Source organism: Panicum virgatum, chromosome 1K (assembly GCF_016808335.1).
Source record: "Panicum virgatum strain AP13 chromosome 1K, P.virgatum_v5, whole genome shotgun sequence".
In the NCBI taxonomy this organism is placed as follows: Eukaryota; Viridiplantae; Streptophyta; class Magnoliopsida; order Poales; family Poaceae; genus Panicum; species Panicum virgatum.
The window spans coordinates 49,175,404-49,192,195 of NC_053136.1; positions in this window are offsets into that span (position 1 = coordinate 49,175,404).

The following is a 16,792-nucleotide window of genomic DNA, read 5'->3' on the forward strand; positions in this document are numbered from 1 at the left end:
TCACAAAACCATTAGACGAGAGTACCTTTGTTTGACTAAGAAATGAGCTTAATGTGTTAGATGCGGCAAACATCATGTAAGTTGCCATGTCATATATAAAAAGGCATACATATAGGACACTTGTCTAACCATGGTAAGATAGTGATGAGCAAGGGTTTAGCTAGAGGTGGTGGTCCGCTTGTTTTCCTCTAGGCTTGTAGAAAGGCTCATCATGAAGAAGCTTCCCGTGGGTTCAAACTTGACAAGTAGATCTTAATTTCTTGTTATGCATTTCTTGTCATATAGATGTGCACTTCATGTTTACTTTTCTTTCGCATGTGGTTGTAGCTTGCATTATCATTGCATGCGTAAGGGTCACAAAAGAGATCACTTGATGAAAATGAGACTTGTTTTCATATACAAGATCTTAATTCATGAAAAGTGAATAGAGCAAAGTGTTAGGTGCGTTATTGCCTAGTGAGTCATGTCATAATGAGTTTGAAGCTCTCTATCTTCAATATTCCTATGACAAGGCTCATACATTTTATTTGGCGCTTTGTCTCTCTTGCGGTTTTTCCTTGTGTTTGAAAAGAAAATTATTTAAGCAAGTGTGCTATCCTATTTATTTTGAGGGGTAAAGACGCCTATGCAAGTCCATTAGCTTGAGTTTATTTGAGTTTTATAAGTTTATCGGACTTAGCATAGAAGAGTGAGCTGAGTGTGGGGTTTTTAGCTTCACCGGTTAAACCGACGTTCAAAGGATCTATACCCATCGGTTTAACCGGCATTACTAAAGTTGGATCTCAGCTCAGGCAGTTTCAGGCGTTTAACCGACGTATACAAAAGTCAGAGCATCGGATCAACCGGTGATCATAAATGCAGATCAGACCTAGCAATCAACCGGCGTTTTGATCAATCAACCGACGAGTACAAATTACATATCATCGGTTCAACCGGCGTTCAGTTTCAGATCTGCAGAGTCTCGGGTGAACTACATCGACGCAATCAACCGACGTTCAAACCCTATGCGTCGGATCAACCGGTGTTAAAGGAAATCGCGGGTCCCACCTGTCATATATGTCTCTTGCCCCGGGCTGCCGGTCTCTGTTTTCTTTCTCTCTTCACGCCACCGCCGCCCGACTCGATCCCTTCGCGCCGCCGCCTTCCCTTCGCGCCACCGCCGTACCTCCACACCGCCGCCGTGCGCCCGCGCTGCCACCTCCGTGCGCCGTTCTCGCACGCTCGCCGCGCCGCCCGCGCAACCACTCTGCGCCGCCTGCGCGCGTAGCCGCCGCCACCGCTTGCACTTCGCCCCTGCGCCGCCCGCACGTGCCTTCTTCGCCCAGCGCCGCCGTGCTCCACGCCATCCACGCGCTCAGAGCCGCAACTTCCACACGTTGAGCAGCCCACGCAGCCGCGCCGCCTTCGCTTTCTCACGCCGCAGCCACCACCGCTTCGCGCACGCAAACTGTTCAAGGGTTTGCCCGCGCCGCTTTTCGCACCGCTCGCACGCCACGTTCTTGCCTTCGCCAGAAGAGATGGGTCGCGAGAAGAGGAAGGGAAAGGAAGTTGTGGTCAAGAAGCCCGCTCGCAAGCGGACTCGTGCAGAGAAGGAGGCCGAGAGGGCCGAGATGGTGGCCAAGGCCGCCGAGGAGCAGGCATCAGGCCGTGCTCGTCCGTTCCAAATCAGGGAGGACCCCAGAGGCAGAGGCAGAGGCAGAAGCAGGGGTATGGGTAGAGTGAGAGGTGCCAGGGCCACCAGAGCCGCAACAGCAGCAGCAGCAGCGACAGATTCAGATGGTTCTGACTCAGAGGCAGCACAGTCAGAGGGACAGAGTTCTCCACAGCAGTCGTCTGAGGGAGGTTCCCCGCCAGCGACAGAGCGTCGCACTGGACCGAGGACTCGGGGAGGACACCAGCCACAGGAGCCCCGCAGGTCCGCAGCAGCAGCAGCTCGCAGAGCCGAGGCCCTAGAGGCCGAGCGCGCAGTGTTCTGTATAGACACTGTTGTGCGTCTGGAGCTAGGTGTGATGCTCCAGAACTTGACCCGAGCCAATACGGCCAAGGTCAAGAGGCTCAGGTGGAGTGTTAAGGAGGAGGTCTGGTTTCCAGTGACCCGAGACAGCAGAGTCGACAGGAGGTTCTGGACTCTACTACAGGCCAGCTTCTACGAGACTTTCCAGCGGAGGGGCCACCGGATCTTCCAGCACAGGGTTCTTGACTGGGTCTCACTGAGGACAGCCGCAGGGGGAACAGACATGAGAGCACACTTCGCTCACTTCAGAGGTCTGCCCAGGCTGCTAGAGATGGAGCAGAACCGTTATATCGAGGACTGGGTCAGAGTGTTCTACGCCACAGCTTGGATAGCTCCCGAGCGCAGAGCCGTGCACTTCATGTTTGGAGGGCAGGACTTTGGTTTGTCGAGGGCGACCATTGCTGGTATACTTGGAGCTGACCTGGTCGACGTCTCGCTGCACGAGAGGGTTTACGGGGACTCAGATCCACCCCGCAGGGCGATGGTTGGCGGGATTGCTCCTTTCCACGAGGCGATCACTCAGTGCTTCCGCCAGCCGTTCCCAGCCTCTTACGCCAGAGTGCCGAGCTTGCTGACTCCAGAGGCATACGCTGTTCACATGGCACTCCGGAGGACTCTGTTACTGAGGAGTGGCTACCCAGAGGGGTTCACAGGTTTGCAGCAGCTCTTGCTCCTACACATCCTCACTCACGAGCCATTTGATATAGTTGACTTTATTCTGGCTGAGATCGAGGATGTGATCACTGATGGGATGGGTGTGGTGCGACAGTTTCCTTATGCGCACTGGATCAGTTACATATGCTCTATGATAGTGCCAGCAGAGTCACCCATCAGCGCCCCTTACCGTCACGACGAGGCTCCCAGGTTCCCTGTCTACCGACCCACAGCTCCACAGGACAGGAGGAGGGGCAGACACGCAGATAGAGCAGCGATGGCTCGACTGTCACCGGAGGTTCAGGCACGAGTGGCAGAGGAGGATGAGGCACTCCTGGCAGCAGAGGCACAGCTTCCCGGGGGAGATGATGAGATTCACTGGTCTGAGCTTGAGTCAGACTCCTCCGACGACGTAGAGTACTTTCCTTCAGCTGCTCCAGCCAGTCACGACCACGAGGCAGGAGGTTCCGGAGAGCCAGCTCCTCCGACTTCAGCAGCTGCTACAGTCTCTGAGTCCCAGGTGACTCAGCCGTCCGAGCTCACTGCACTACTACAGCAGCTCGTGACTCAGCAGAGGGAGGACAGACTTGCTCAGGAGGAGGCCAGGAGAGCCCATGAGGCCCAGATTGCAGCCATTCAGAGAGAGGCAGCCCGAGAGCGTGCAACGACAGAGGAGCATTTTGTCGGCCTCATTGACAGAGTTTCACAGAGGACAGACGCTCAGTTCCAGCAGATGCAGCAGGGCATGATGGCGATGTTCGGGATGATCTCCCAGCTTTACTCTCACACCGGACTCGCCCCACAGCAGCAGCAGCCCGGACTTCAGGGTATAGGAGCACCTCAGCTTGCAGTCACACCAGCTCCTCCTCCTCCAGCCCCTACTGCAGCCCCAGCTACCACAGCGACACCGGAGACCACGTTCTCGATGTCCGCACTCTTCGGGTCTGCCAGTCGTCCGCTCTTTTCACCACTGCCAGCGACCACACTCTTTCAGGACTCACCGTCAGCGGTTCAGTCGGTCGCCCTCCCTTCCCCACTTCAGGCAGCACCTTCAGAGGGAGGAGCAGTAGAGGAGTCCCTGCTTCCACAGTCGACGCAGCCGGCAGCCTCAGCGGTCACTTCTTCAGATATTGATACTTCTTCTGCTGACCCGGTTACGACTTCTACGAATCCTCTACCAGGCAGTGCTAGCACGAGAGCCTCCACGACAGTCACTCCCCCAGTGAGCTCAGACCCAGACCAGCAGCTTCCGTCTGTCACCGAGGGTGAGGGTTCTCCGTCTGACGACGACGACGACGACGACCCGGACCGCTTCCTCGCCGTACCACGACAGCACGACCCATAGCTCGCCTTTTGGTGCTTTGATGCCAAAGGGGGAGAGGTGGTAGGGGGAGCCTCAGAGTTAGGGGGAGGGTAGAGCTAGAGAGAGCTCGTAGTTATCAGGACTTTGATTCTTTGTATCACATTTGGTGTTAATTCATGGATATGTACATTTGTCGCTTGAGTATGCCGTTCTTTGAGACATATCTATGGATTTCGTTAGAGCCGTTGAGCTCTTTGGTCCTGCTTTCGAGTTTTGCTTGTGTTTATCCTGTTTTATCTTTCTCGCTCTCTCGTTATTTATGTTTGTGTTGTCATCAATCACCAAAAAGGGGGAGATTGTAAGCATCTAGGCCCTCAAGGTATGTTTCGGTGATTAATTACAACCATTATTGTGACTAATGAGTTTGTGCAGCTTAATAGATCATTATCGCTCATTTGGTCATATGTCAAAAGAGACCCCTCAATTTCGGTTATTCAAAAAGGCGATCTCGGTTTTCAACTTATATATGTCAAGGCTAAGGATCTTTCTAGTCCTAAGTGTCACAAGGTTGAGAAGGACACTTAGGTTAGTATAGGTTTTATAGTTTTGTAGTGATCGCACTATTAAGAGGGGTTAAGCCTAAGTAACTTGAGCATGGACATGGTCATTTGAAAATGGATGCACACTATGGTCACTCAGGTTTCTAGAAGTTCAAATAAGTGGTTCTCAAACTATATCTCAAGAATATTTGGATTTCATTCAAGACTCAAATCAGAAAAGACAAAATCAGAAAAAGTCTATACACCGGTTTAACCGACGCTCTCAATTTTCTGTACGTCGGTTAAACGAAGTCAGCAGAGTCAGGACAAACTCAATACACCGGTTAAACCGACGTGTTTGAATTTAACGTCGGTGCATTAGTCCAGAGTTGGTTTTTCTAGGGTATTTCAAGTTCTATACACCGGTTAAACCGATGATGTTTGAATCAAGACGTCGGTGCAATTGACCAGTGAGATGGTTTTTCAAAGGAATTCAGAAGTTGTACTCACCGGTTAAACCGACGATAGGTTTGAGTTAACGTTGGTGCAGTTGTCCAGAGACTTGGTTTTTCAGTGGTTCAGTGGACAACTACACTCACCGGTTAAACCGATGATACGTCGGTTAATCTGCCCAAGTTGTAACGGCTAGTTTTCAGAAGGGGCAGATTACATTCACCGGTTAAACCGACGATGACTATTGGAGGGACGTCGGATTAACCGGCGCTACGCAGTTTTCTGGCAGCTTTTCTCCAACGACTCTATTCGTGTGAGCTGCCTATATATACCCCTCCAATGGGTTATTTTGCTACTCTTGACACCAGGCAACATCCATACACTCATACTATAGTCAAGAGCCACCTTGAGCTTCATCTTTCACATACTTGTGCATTCAATCAATCAAGAAGCAAGATTAAGGACTTGAGTAGAGAGAAGCTAGTGTGCATCCGTTCTTGGTGATCGGTTCTTGCTCAAGTGAAGGCCTTAGCTTGTTACTCTTGGTGATTGGCATCACCTAGGCGATCTTGGTGATCGAGGTGTTTCTCGCGGAGCTTGCCAAGGATTGTGGGAGCCCGGAGAAGAAGATTGTACGTGGTTTGATCTCCACCACACCGGGATGGTGAACGGAGACTCTTAGTGAGCGCCCTCGTCTCGGTGACTTGGGAGGTGACAATACTCTTTGTGAGTGTCACAACATGGATTAGGGGTGTGTGCCAACACATCGATACCACGGGAAAAAATCCGGTCATCTCTTGTCCACTCTCTTTATTCAAGCATTTTCTTTCATGCAATTTACTCATGTGCTTGACTTAGAGATCATAACTTAGCTCTACCTTGCTAGGCTTTACTTTGTTTTTATCTTTCTTAGGTTGTGTAGGTAGCTTAGTTATCCAGTTGGTGAATTGGTGCCCTACTAGCATTGCATAGGTTAAGGTTGCTTTACTTTGTTTTAGAAATTGAAAAAGGTCCAATTCACCCCCCCTCTTGGTCCATCGATCCTTACAATTGGTATCAGAGCCTCGTTGCTCATTTGGATCATTAGGCTTCACCGCCTAGAGCTATGGCCAAGATGGGTGGTTCGCCGCCTCACTCTCCACGACGCCGTTCTGCTGCGGTGAGTACGGCACCGTGAGGTGGCGTTCAACGCCCTGTCCCGCGCAGTAGAGGCCGAACTCGACCGAGGTGAACTCGCCGCCGCGATCCGTCCGCAGCACGCGTAGCTTGTTCCACGTCTCCGTCTCCACTTGCGCCTCGAACTCCTTGATCACCGCTGGTGCCTCGTCCTTGCTCGACAGCAGGTGCAGCCACATGTAGCAACTGCAGTCGTCCACCAGGAGCAGGAAATAGCGCCGTCCGCCGTGCGTTGCCGGCGTGATTGGCCCGCAGAGGTCGCCGTGGACGAGCTCGAGGGTGTCGCCAGCGCGGTAGCTCGCCTTCTTGGGGAACGACAGCCTCCTCTGCTTCCCGGCAAGGCAGCCGTCGCACAGCTCGCCGGCATGCTCGATCAGTGGCAGCCCTCGCACCATGCCTTGCCATGCCATCCTGGCCAGAGCATCGAAGCTCAAATGGCCGAAGCGCGCGTGCCAGCGCCACGCCGCATCGTCGCACCTTGCCGCCAAGCACACCGGTGCGCAATGCGCAGCGCCAAGGTGTATAGATGATTCCTGTCGCGCTCGAGCTTGGCGAGCAGCTTCTGCTCGCGGTCCCTGATCCGGAGCATGCCGCCGTCGATCAGCTCCTTGCAGCCTCGCTCGTCGAGCTGGCCAATGCTGACGATGTTGCTTCGGAGCTTGGGGATGTAGTACACATCCATGAGCGCCTTGTGCTCGCCATTCTTGCACTGGAACACGACCGTGCCTCGCCCCTGGATGTCGACGCCGGAGTTGGCCCCCAACTTCGCGGTGCTGACGACTCCGGTGTCGAGCTCGGAGAAGGCCGCGCGGTTCCCGGTCATGTGGTTGCTCGCGCTGGTGTCGAGGTACCATTGCTCCTCTGCCTCCTCCTCTGCTCGCCCGAGGTGGACCCGCGCGCGGCTCGTCGAGCTCGACGCGCCCGCCGTGGTCCTCTGCCTCGGTGTTGATGGCGCAGACCTGCGTCATGAGCAGCGCAGGCTCTTCCTCGTCATCCTGGGCGAGGTGCGCCCGCTCCTAGCGCCGCGGCTCCTGGCAGTCGCGGGCCCAATGCCCGATCTTGCCGCAATTGCGGCAACGATCCTTGACGGCGGCACGATCTCCGCCGTCCTTGCCGGCGCCCTCCGCCTTACACCGTGGCTTGCCGCGCCGCCTCCGCCGCCGTTGCGCGAAACAGAGGAGCCCTCCCACTGCTTCCTCTCGCGCAAGCGCGCTGCCCACTGCTCCTCCGTGAGCAGTAGCTGGCCGCCGGCAATCGCGCGGGCGGGGGCCTCCGCGCGGTCCTCGACCGCCTTGAGCCGCCCGGAGACTTCCTCGATCGAGAGCGTGCTCATGTCGAGCAGCATCTCGATCGAGAGCGCAATCTGCGCGAATCGCGGCGGCACGACGCGGAGATACTTCGCCACCGCTTCCTCTTCGCCGATGTCGACGCCGACCTGCGCTAGCTGGCTCACCATAGATGTGAGCCGCAGCGCGAAGTCCTCGATGGCCTCGCCATCGCGGAACGCGATAGCCTCGTACTCCCGCCGGAGCTGCTGCGCCTTCGCCTTGCGCACGCGGTCGCCGCCGAGCCGCATCGTCTCTAGGCTCTCCCACGCCTCCTTGGCGGAGTCCTTGGTGCCGAGCGGGACGACGTACTATGTCGGCACAGACTCGAGGATGGCCTCCATGGCCGACTGGTCGTCTTCTTCGTCAGCGGTGCCCACGGTGACCGCCGCACACTGGCGCCTCGCCTTGAGCATCACCTTCATCAGCACCACCCACTCGGCGTAGTTCGTGCGAGTGAGCATGGGTACTGCACGCCGCCGACGTCCCGCACCGTCTTCTTCACGACGTACGTCGTCTGGCGCCCACAGCCACGCTCCTGAGAACGCCCGCGCCCATGCTCACGATCCAGGGAAGCCATGGCCACCAAGCTCGAACATTCAAACTCTGAATACCACTTGTTGGCACTCCCTCACACACACAACACCCTCTTGCTTGCAGGTGGAGGAAGAAGATGAGAGGGAGAAGAGGGACTCAGGAAGAGCACACGAAGTGGAGCTGTTTTTTTTGTGAGTTGATGCTGCTTTCTCTTTTTATAGGCACAAGTAGTCAAGGTGAGCATTTACAAAGTAAGGTGCTATAGTGTTATGCAGTCTCTACCACTACTAGCTACTGCTGCTACTACTGGTCACTACTGCTACCATACTGTCAACTGTAGTTGCTACTATACACAATAATAGTTGCCGCCCAACTTTAAAGAAGCAGCCTTGATTGAGCAGGAGCAAGAGTCTCTATGAGTGTAAAACCTAGGCAGGTAGAGCATGATTAATTATGTAACAAGAGACAATGTTTCTGCGCAAAATCAATTTGTTTTCTCACCCGACGCGGTTGTACCCACCCGCCCCTCCTCGCCCGCACCCGCCCGCACTCGGATCGTCGCCGCGCTGCCGCCCCTTCGCCCCCAACGTGTTCTTCCTGCTGGCTGGCCAGTCCAACGTGGCTTGCCAGGGTCTCGCGCTGTACCCGCTCCTCGCGCCTTGTGGCCATGAAGAAGCGATGCTTGGAGGCGGGGAGCTGCTCGCGACGCGGAAGAACGCAACCCCTTCCTTCTCGCACCCGCCGGCGGCGAGCTGTGGCTCGGCCCACGGTGACCGGCCGCACCAGGACCTTCCGACCCAAACCTTTTGGCCGAGGAGAACCATCACCTCCTCCAGAACCTGCCACCGCCACCATCCAGGACCTGGGAGTGCCAGAGCGCTAGGCTCGATGGCTACCCCGTGGCCGCGGCTCGGCCATGGCGGCGAGCTCGCGTTCTAGCCAAACTAGGCCTGGATCCGCATGAACAACAGCAGCTACACCATACAGCACCCGATGCGACCCTCCACGACCAACTGACTCTAAGCCATAAACGCCCAAAAGACCTGGCTCACTGGCAGCGTGCCTGTTTCTGTGCAGGGGCGGGCTGAGGAACAGTGGCGAAGCCAGCCCGAGAATTCACCTAGGGCGGCCGACGGGAGGTGCCGAGGCGGTTGGCGGGGGCTGGCGGCTGGTGGCTGCAGGCGGATGGCGGGACGGCCAGCCGGGGGCGCGTTCGGCAGTCGCGTGGATGGTCTAGCGCCCAAGCGGCCACGCGCCCACGCAACCCTATCGGCGGCCGCGCTGGGCTGAAGCCGCGGCCCTGTCCTCGGCCGGTCGGCCCACGAGGTCGCCAAGTGACGGCCCGACGCCACAACGCAGTTGCCCTCTGCCCCTCTAGCCTATCCAATCTCGCCTTCGTCCTCGCGTCCGGGACAGCGGGACTCCCTACGGCGGCGGCGCGCCGCCGTGCGCCCTTCCGGGGTTCCGAACGAGGATATCCTCTGCTGCTCGGCCGAGGGGACCTAGGGCGGCCGCCCGGGCTCGCCCTAGTGGTGGCTCCGCCCCTGCTGAGGAAGAAGAGGACCGCGAACTCGGAGCTCCGGTGATGGATTCAACTCGGGAACGGATCAAATGGGTCTCTGGGGCGTCGAGGAGGTCGTGTGCAAGAGGAATTTTGCTTTCGTTGAGCAAGGGTGGTTCATTTGGCGTGGAAGGGAGCTCGGGCAAAGGGGAAGAACTGACGGGATATATAACAGATGAATTGGCTCGGGGGGCAGTACATATCCAAATTATTACCGCCATCCCCAAGCCCGCCGGCGACGGCGCGTCGGGGAAGTGCTTGTAGTACCGCCACGCCAGGTCTCGTGCCGGCTCCAGCACGACTGTGAACGTGGCACTCGCCATCTCCCAGACCGTCGACGCGCTCTCCTGGCCGAGGACGAAGAACGTGAGGAGCGGCAGCGCCACCAGGCCAGCGACGAGCAGCACCCGGCAGCGCCTCGCCTCCCTTGCCGGCGGATGCTCCAGCTTTGGCACGGCTCCAGCAGCGCCACTACTACTCATCTCCATGTCCACCGATCGTCACCTCTGCTGACGAAACTGCAGTGGAGTTGAAACTGTGTGGCCCGTGCAGAAGATATGATCCAGCTGAATTCGACGAATTCGAGGACGATCGTGCAGCATTTTAAGCCAACAAATCTAACAAAATCTTCTGTTTCACCTGCATCATCGCTCCCCTTTCTCCTTCCCCTCGCGGCACGGCGCCGGACCAGTTCGTGTGGCTTGCTTCTTCTCGACAGAGACAAAAGGGGAAAGCGAGATGAAAGAGTTTGCTTGCGCAGCTGATGGCACCGGACGTCCGGACAGAGATGCTGAGTTGCATTCCCTCCATGGAGGTGCTGCTTACTTGCTCCGTGAAGATGAAACTGAAGAGGAACAACTCAAGCTGCTACGGAGCACTAAATTTTCACTTAGAAATTTGTGACTTCCCCGTTGGACAAATGTATGGAGCATTAAATATATTTAAACAACAAAACTAATTATACAGTTTGGATGTACACGACGAGACAAATCTTTTGAGTCTAATTAGCGCATGATTAGCCATAAGTGCTACAGTAACCTACATGTGCTAATGATGCGGTCAAAGGCCTCAAAAGATTTGTCTCGCGGTTTCCAGGTGAGTTCTGAAATTAGTTTTTAAATTACTGTCCGAAAAACCCTCCCGACATCTGGTCAAACCGTTGATGTGACACCCAAAATTTTTTGATTCGGAAACTAAACAGCCCCTAAGGAAAAAGAGCACATAAGTACACTTATGTCCTTTGGTCCCTCTTTTGTGATCGAAACATGAGATGTTGCGCCGGCTCCTTTATCGTCCAGACCTCTTGACAGGAGTATTTGATAGGAGATATTGGGAAAATTCAATTTTTTAATTAGAAAAAGCTAATTTCAGTTCAGGACATCAAGAGGAAGTCTGTTAGATACAGGAATAAGAACTTTCAAGCTGAACGGAAGTTATAGAGATATTAGAATTCAGAAGTTACAAGCGGTGACCGAGTTGAAGAAATGACTGTTGTTACAGAACAACCACCTGTCATGGTGCGAAAGACATTTTGAGTTATCAAGTCATCATTTTACTCATATAGTCACATGTGAAAATTTAGACTATGGTCTCTAATAGGCATTTGCTTTGGCGTTGCAGTTTTTCTCGGGTGGGCACACGAAAGCACAAGAGAAGTCTAGATAACTTTAATGTGTGATATTAAAAACAAATTTATTGGTTGCTCAATTATTTATGTATAACCTTATTTACTATGTTTTAAAAAATACGTGCGGCGGCGTGCCGCACGCACACGTTACTAGTATATTGAAAAGTTCCAAATATTTATGATATCAAATAAATATCATTAAATTTATCATGAAATATATTTTTATAGCACACATATCCCCAACTCCCTCGGCCGCCCCCTCCCCTTCCTGTGCCCTCCGCCGCCTCCTCCAGGGCGAGCAGGGCCGCGCCGCCCCCTCCTTCTTCCCTCCTCCCTCCTCGGCCAGACCGCAGCGGCACGCGGCGGGACGGCGGCTCCAGCGAGGTCCTCGAGCCTGCGGGCCATCTCTCTCCTCCCTACTCGCTCCTCCCTCCTCCCTTCTCCGTCCATGGCAATGGCGACCGGATCCGTGCCGGCGCGCGCGCTGCGGCGGAGGCCATGGGGTGGCGGCGGGCGGGCGGCGCGGCGGTCTGGACGATAAAGGAGCCGGCGCGCCACCGTGGTAGGCCGAGCTCGGCCTCTCCTCGACCTCGGCGGCGCCTCCCTCTTGCTCCCTCCCTCTCCTGTTCCTCCGCCGCCCCACGGCTCCTCCGTCCCCTGTTCCTCTGCCGACCCCACGGCTCCTCCATGCCGCGCCGCCCCCGCAGCTCCTCCATGCTGCGCCGCCTCGGGTGCTCCACCGCCACCGCCTCGGCTTCAGCCCGGCGCGAATCCGCTCTTCCCTGAAGCCGATCGGGGCCGGACGGCGGCGGATGGGCTCCGAGCTTGGCGGCCTCCCTCCGCGGCGCGGCGGCGAGCTGCAGCTCGATTGGGTCTCCGCTGAGCACGGGCGGCGTTGATCTCCGCCCTTCCGCGCGTGGCGGCGGCGGGCCTTCCCCTGTTTCCCTCCCCCTTTCCCCTGCAGTCGGAGCTCGGGCGTTGCGGCTCGGGAGCAGCGGAGCGCGGCGTGAGCGCCGCGGCGGCGAGGAGCCGGCGGGGGCTGGCCTCGGCCAGCGGCCGCGGGGACGAGGGGCTCGGCCACCCGCCGGCCGTTGGTCACCGGATCGACGGTCACTATTTTTTTGATGACGTGGCACGCTAACGTCGCACCTTTTGGTGCGCGAATCATAGTATAGAGATTCTTCTCTCTATATAATTTGGTTTAATTTGGGTCAAAAATAGGATTGCACAATATACCATCAACGCCGGCCTTGTGCCCTCTACAAAACCAAGGAATCCTTCAGCAAAACACAAATGCGCAACATACGGCATGTTCGGCTGGCTGGGCGGGCTGAGTAACCCAGCCGGTGGAGGCAGCCAGCGTCAAAGCTCCATCAGTAAATTTCTGGTTACAGCATATCATTGTTTTTTGGTTTTATTAAATGAGGGAAATCATCAGTCATCGAGTACTATAATCAAAGGACATCAGGCATTCAAGCCCACCGGCTGCCTCGCACCGGACGCACTCAAAGTCTGAAAGCAAACCATGTCGTCTACTGAAAGTCTTTTTGAAAAGAAGGTCTACTGAAAGTCTGACTGCTCCTACTATCACTGCCTCAACCCACGGGCTCAATCCTCGCTTGCGCACATAACATAGGCTGTGTTTAGTTCCAAAAACCCCCCTTCCAAACTTTCCATCACATCGACATCACATTGAAATATTAAATATAGCAAATGACACATGCATGGAATATTAAATATAGATAAATAAAAAAACTAATTGCATAGTTTTGATGTACACGACGAGACGAATCTTTTGAGTCTAGTTAGATCATGGTAAGACAACAATTACTACAAATAAACGAAAAGTGCTACAGAATACTACAGTGTCCGATGTGACTTTTCGCATCCCCTTTTCTCTTCATCTAAACACAGCCATAAGGCTCACTCCAACAGGGTTGGCATTCGTGTAGACAAACCCAAAATAGGTACCCTGGGGCACTGTAGCAGCAGGAAAACGCCCTCCAACAGCTGATGCATACTGAGTACGCAAATTGCGTCGGAAGAGAGAGAAAAGGTAAAATGCCTCGTCTCCACTCGCGACGCATTCACTCGGAGCAACGGTCGTTTGCTTTCACGGTAGGAGAGAGAAGGCTTGGAGGGAGACGGACTTGGCGGCGGAGCGGTGAACGGCAGCATCCGGCCCGCATCTCCGCAGCGGCGACCGGCGACTCTGCAGGCAAGGTTCGTCCTCTTCTTCCGCGCCTCGCATGGCTGGTCCCCGTCCTCCTCGCGTTGGGCCGCCGCTGCTCCTCCTCGCGTTGGGGATGGCGGTTGGAGGAGTCGAGGGGGGTAATGGAAGGAGGAGGCGGAGGGAGGTGGGCGCCGACGCTGCCGCGCTCAGGCGCTGCTTCGCTTTTTTACTGGCCGCTGCGGGGGGAGCATCCGTTGGGGCTAGTTCTTGCCGTGGATCTAGTGTTCATCTTGTATCCGAAGGGGGAACGGCCGATTCTTTGTAGATCGAAGCCAATCTTTATCGGATCTTGGTCCTATGAGCTTTGACTAGTACTCACTCGTTGTGATTTGTGATCTTGGTCCTAGGCTGAAATGTATGTGTCGATCTGCTATTTGGTACTCCAGTAACCTGTTCAGTTGAACATACCGGAGGCTGTTGAAGGAACAGCATTTAGAACAGACGACGGTGCATATGTTCATCAAGGCCATTGCTAGAAACAATTGTATTCTTGCAGGAATCAGGAAATACTACTGCGTTCAGATACGCCCGAAATGATTTTATACTTATGTCCATCCTGCTAGTTACTAATTTTCATGTAGAACAGACGACGGTGCATATGTTCTTGGCTTGTTAGCATATTCTGCACGATTTGTGCTTGTTTACGATGCCAGCTTGTTGTAGGATGGATAATCAAGGAAATATGTATGGATATGGTGGCCAGCTTGTTTACGTATGAATGAACGGAGCCAGATCAAGGACGACAAGGAAGACTCCCAGATGGCACAAATCCTTCAGAGGAAAGACGCTAAGATTGAACTTCAACAGAATATGATCGCATTGCAGCGAGAAGAGATGGAGAAGAGATGGGAACTTGAGAAGGAGAAAATAAGTTTGGCTAGGGAGGAAGTTGCAGCGCGCAAAGAGCAAACCAAGGTGGAGTTACTGAAAGCTGAGGCTCATTTCATGGGTCAAGACCTGGTGTACTATCAGCTTGTATTGTACTATCATTAATTTGCCTTGTGCCTGCACGGTGTGTGTTTGAACATAATAGCATTTGAACAAAACAGCATCAAAGGCAGTTAAACAATCATGGAATAAACATCCAATTGCCCTAAGAGAATTAACATCCAATTACAGCCTATTGAACTGTTGCCTGCTACACAAAATATACATCCAATTGCAGCTACCGCCCTGCTGCCTGCTACACAAAATATACATCCAATTGCAGCCTATTGAACTGCTGCCTGCTACACAAAATATACATCCAATTGCAGCCTATTGAACTGCTGCCGGCTACACAAAATACAACCACAGGTGTACAAATTGCAGCTACCGCCCAGCGAAAGGCCCAGTGGATGCACCATAATGACCCCAAATGTGGTCGATGAGGTCTTGCTGCAGTTGTTTACTGGTTTCTTTGTTCTTCATGCATCTGTATGCATCAATGAGCTGAGAAATCTCTGGCACATCTCGGCTGGTCCTCACAGGTGGATCTTCTAGGCCTTCGAAATCAGCTGCATTCAAAGGATTAAGGTACATGTTGCGCTCATCTTCTATAACCATGTTATGAAGGATGACACATGCAAGCATTATGGCATTTAGGTCTCTCTGCTTCCACAGTCTAGCAGGGTTGTGAATGATCTTAAACTTAGCCTGTAGGACACCAAATGCTCTCTCCACATCTTTTCTACATGCTTCTTGAGCAGCTGCAAAAACCCTGTGCTTCATGCTAGCTGGGGCGCTGACTGACTTCACTAGAGTTGCCCAATCTGGATATATTCCATCAGCTAGGTAGTATCCCATTGTGTAGGGATTGCCGTTCACCCAAAACTCAATTTCTGGTGTCCTCCCATTAGCTAGGTCATCAAACACAGGTGATCGATGCAAGACATTGATGTCATTGTGAGAACCAGGGAGCCCAAAAAAAGCATGCCAAATCCTGAGATCTTGAGTAGCTACGGCCTCTAGTATAAGAGTGGGTTTTCCCTTGTGCCCCTTGCACATTCCGGACCAGCCAGTGGGACAATTTTCCCATTCCCAGTGCATACAATCAATGCTTCCAATCATACCTGGGAATCCTCTTGCCTCATTGTGCCTTAGGATTACTTCAAGCTCCCTTGGATTCGGTGGCCTGAGGTACTCTCCCCCATAAACATCTATAACAGTGGTGACAAACTCCATCAATGTCTCAAGAACTGTGCTCTCTGCCATCTTGTATGTGTCGTCCAATGCATCTGCAGGTCCACCATAAGCAAGCATCCTCATTGCAACTAAACATTTGTGAATTGGATGAAAACCTTGCTTCCATGCTGCATTTCTTTTCTGTTTAAAATATTTGTTCCTAGCAGTGAGGTCATTGACAATGCGTAGAAAAAGAGATTTGCTCATCCGAAACCTACAAGGATGATTGCAATCTTTCAATTAGAGCCAAACTTCAGAAATCCAGTAAATATCCACAGAGACAACAATAATGATTTCTTGTGCTTTCTTACCTTCGACGGAATAAGTCGTCACCATACAGTGGAGATTCGACAAAGTAATCCCTCATTATTTGAGCAAATATCTCCTCTCTTTCCCTGTTCTTCACGGCATGGCCAATGACAGATCCTCCCCAACGCCTTTTCGTCTGCCCTCCTAGTAGTGCTAGAATGGCTGCGGCTTGGATCTCATCCTTTGCACGCCGATTCGCTGCAGCAGTTCCACAAATCCCCGTCTTGATGTACCTCCAAGCCATGGCGTGTGCTTGCCCACCTGCAGAATCACGGTGAAGTTCCAAGACACCAGAAGACTTCCAAGGTTGCAAATCCGGCACGCTCACCACGGCGCGCAGCGCCTCCGTCGCCGCGGCGGCCTTCGCAGTGGACGCCTTCTCGGCGGCCTCCTCGTCAGCCCGAATCTTCGCCTCGTCGCCTTGGCATTTGCGGCGAGGGCCGCGACGACCGCCGTCCCAGTGCCGTTGCCGGCGGCGTGCGCGTCGAGGGCGCGGACGATGACCTCCTCCCCGCGCTTGGCGAGGGTGTCGACGGCGGCGTGCGCGGCGGCCTCGGCCTCCTGCAGGAGGTGGAGGTCGGGGGCCTTGGCGGGGATCGCGGCGGCGGCTCGCACCAAGGAAGCAGGGACGTTCGGTGGAGTTGCCGGCGACAGATCAACAAGCAACCAGGACCTCGCCGGCCACAGATTCATGCATCGCCGGCGCCGGATCTGGAGAGGACAGCGGCGGAATCATGGCGGCGGCGCGTACCAACGACCCGACGATTTTGCGACTGAAATGGCTACACTGTTGGAGGGGTGCCCAAAATACCAACCGTAGCCATTTTGGCACCCATAGCCAAAGCTGAATTTGCCTACCCGAAATGCCAATCCCTGTTGGAGTGAGTCTAAGCTAATA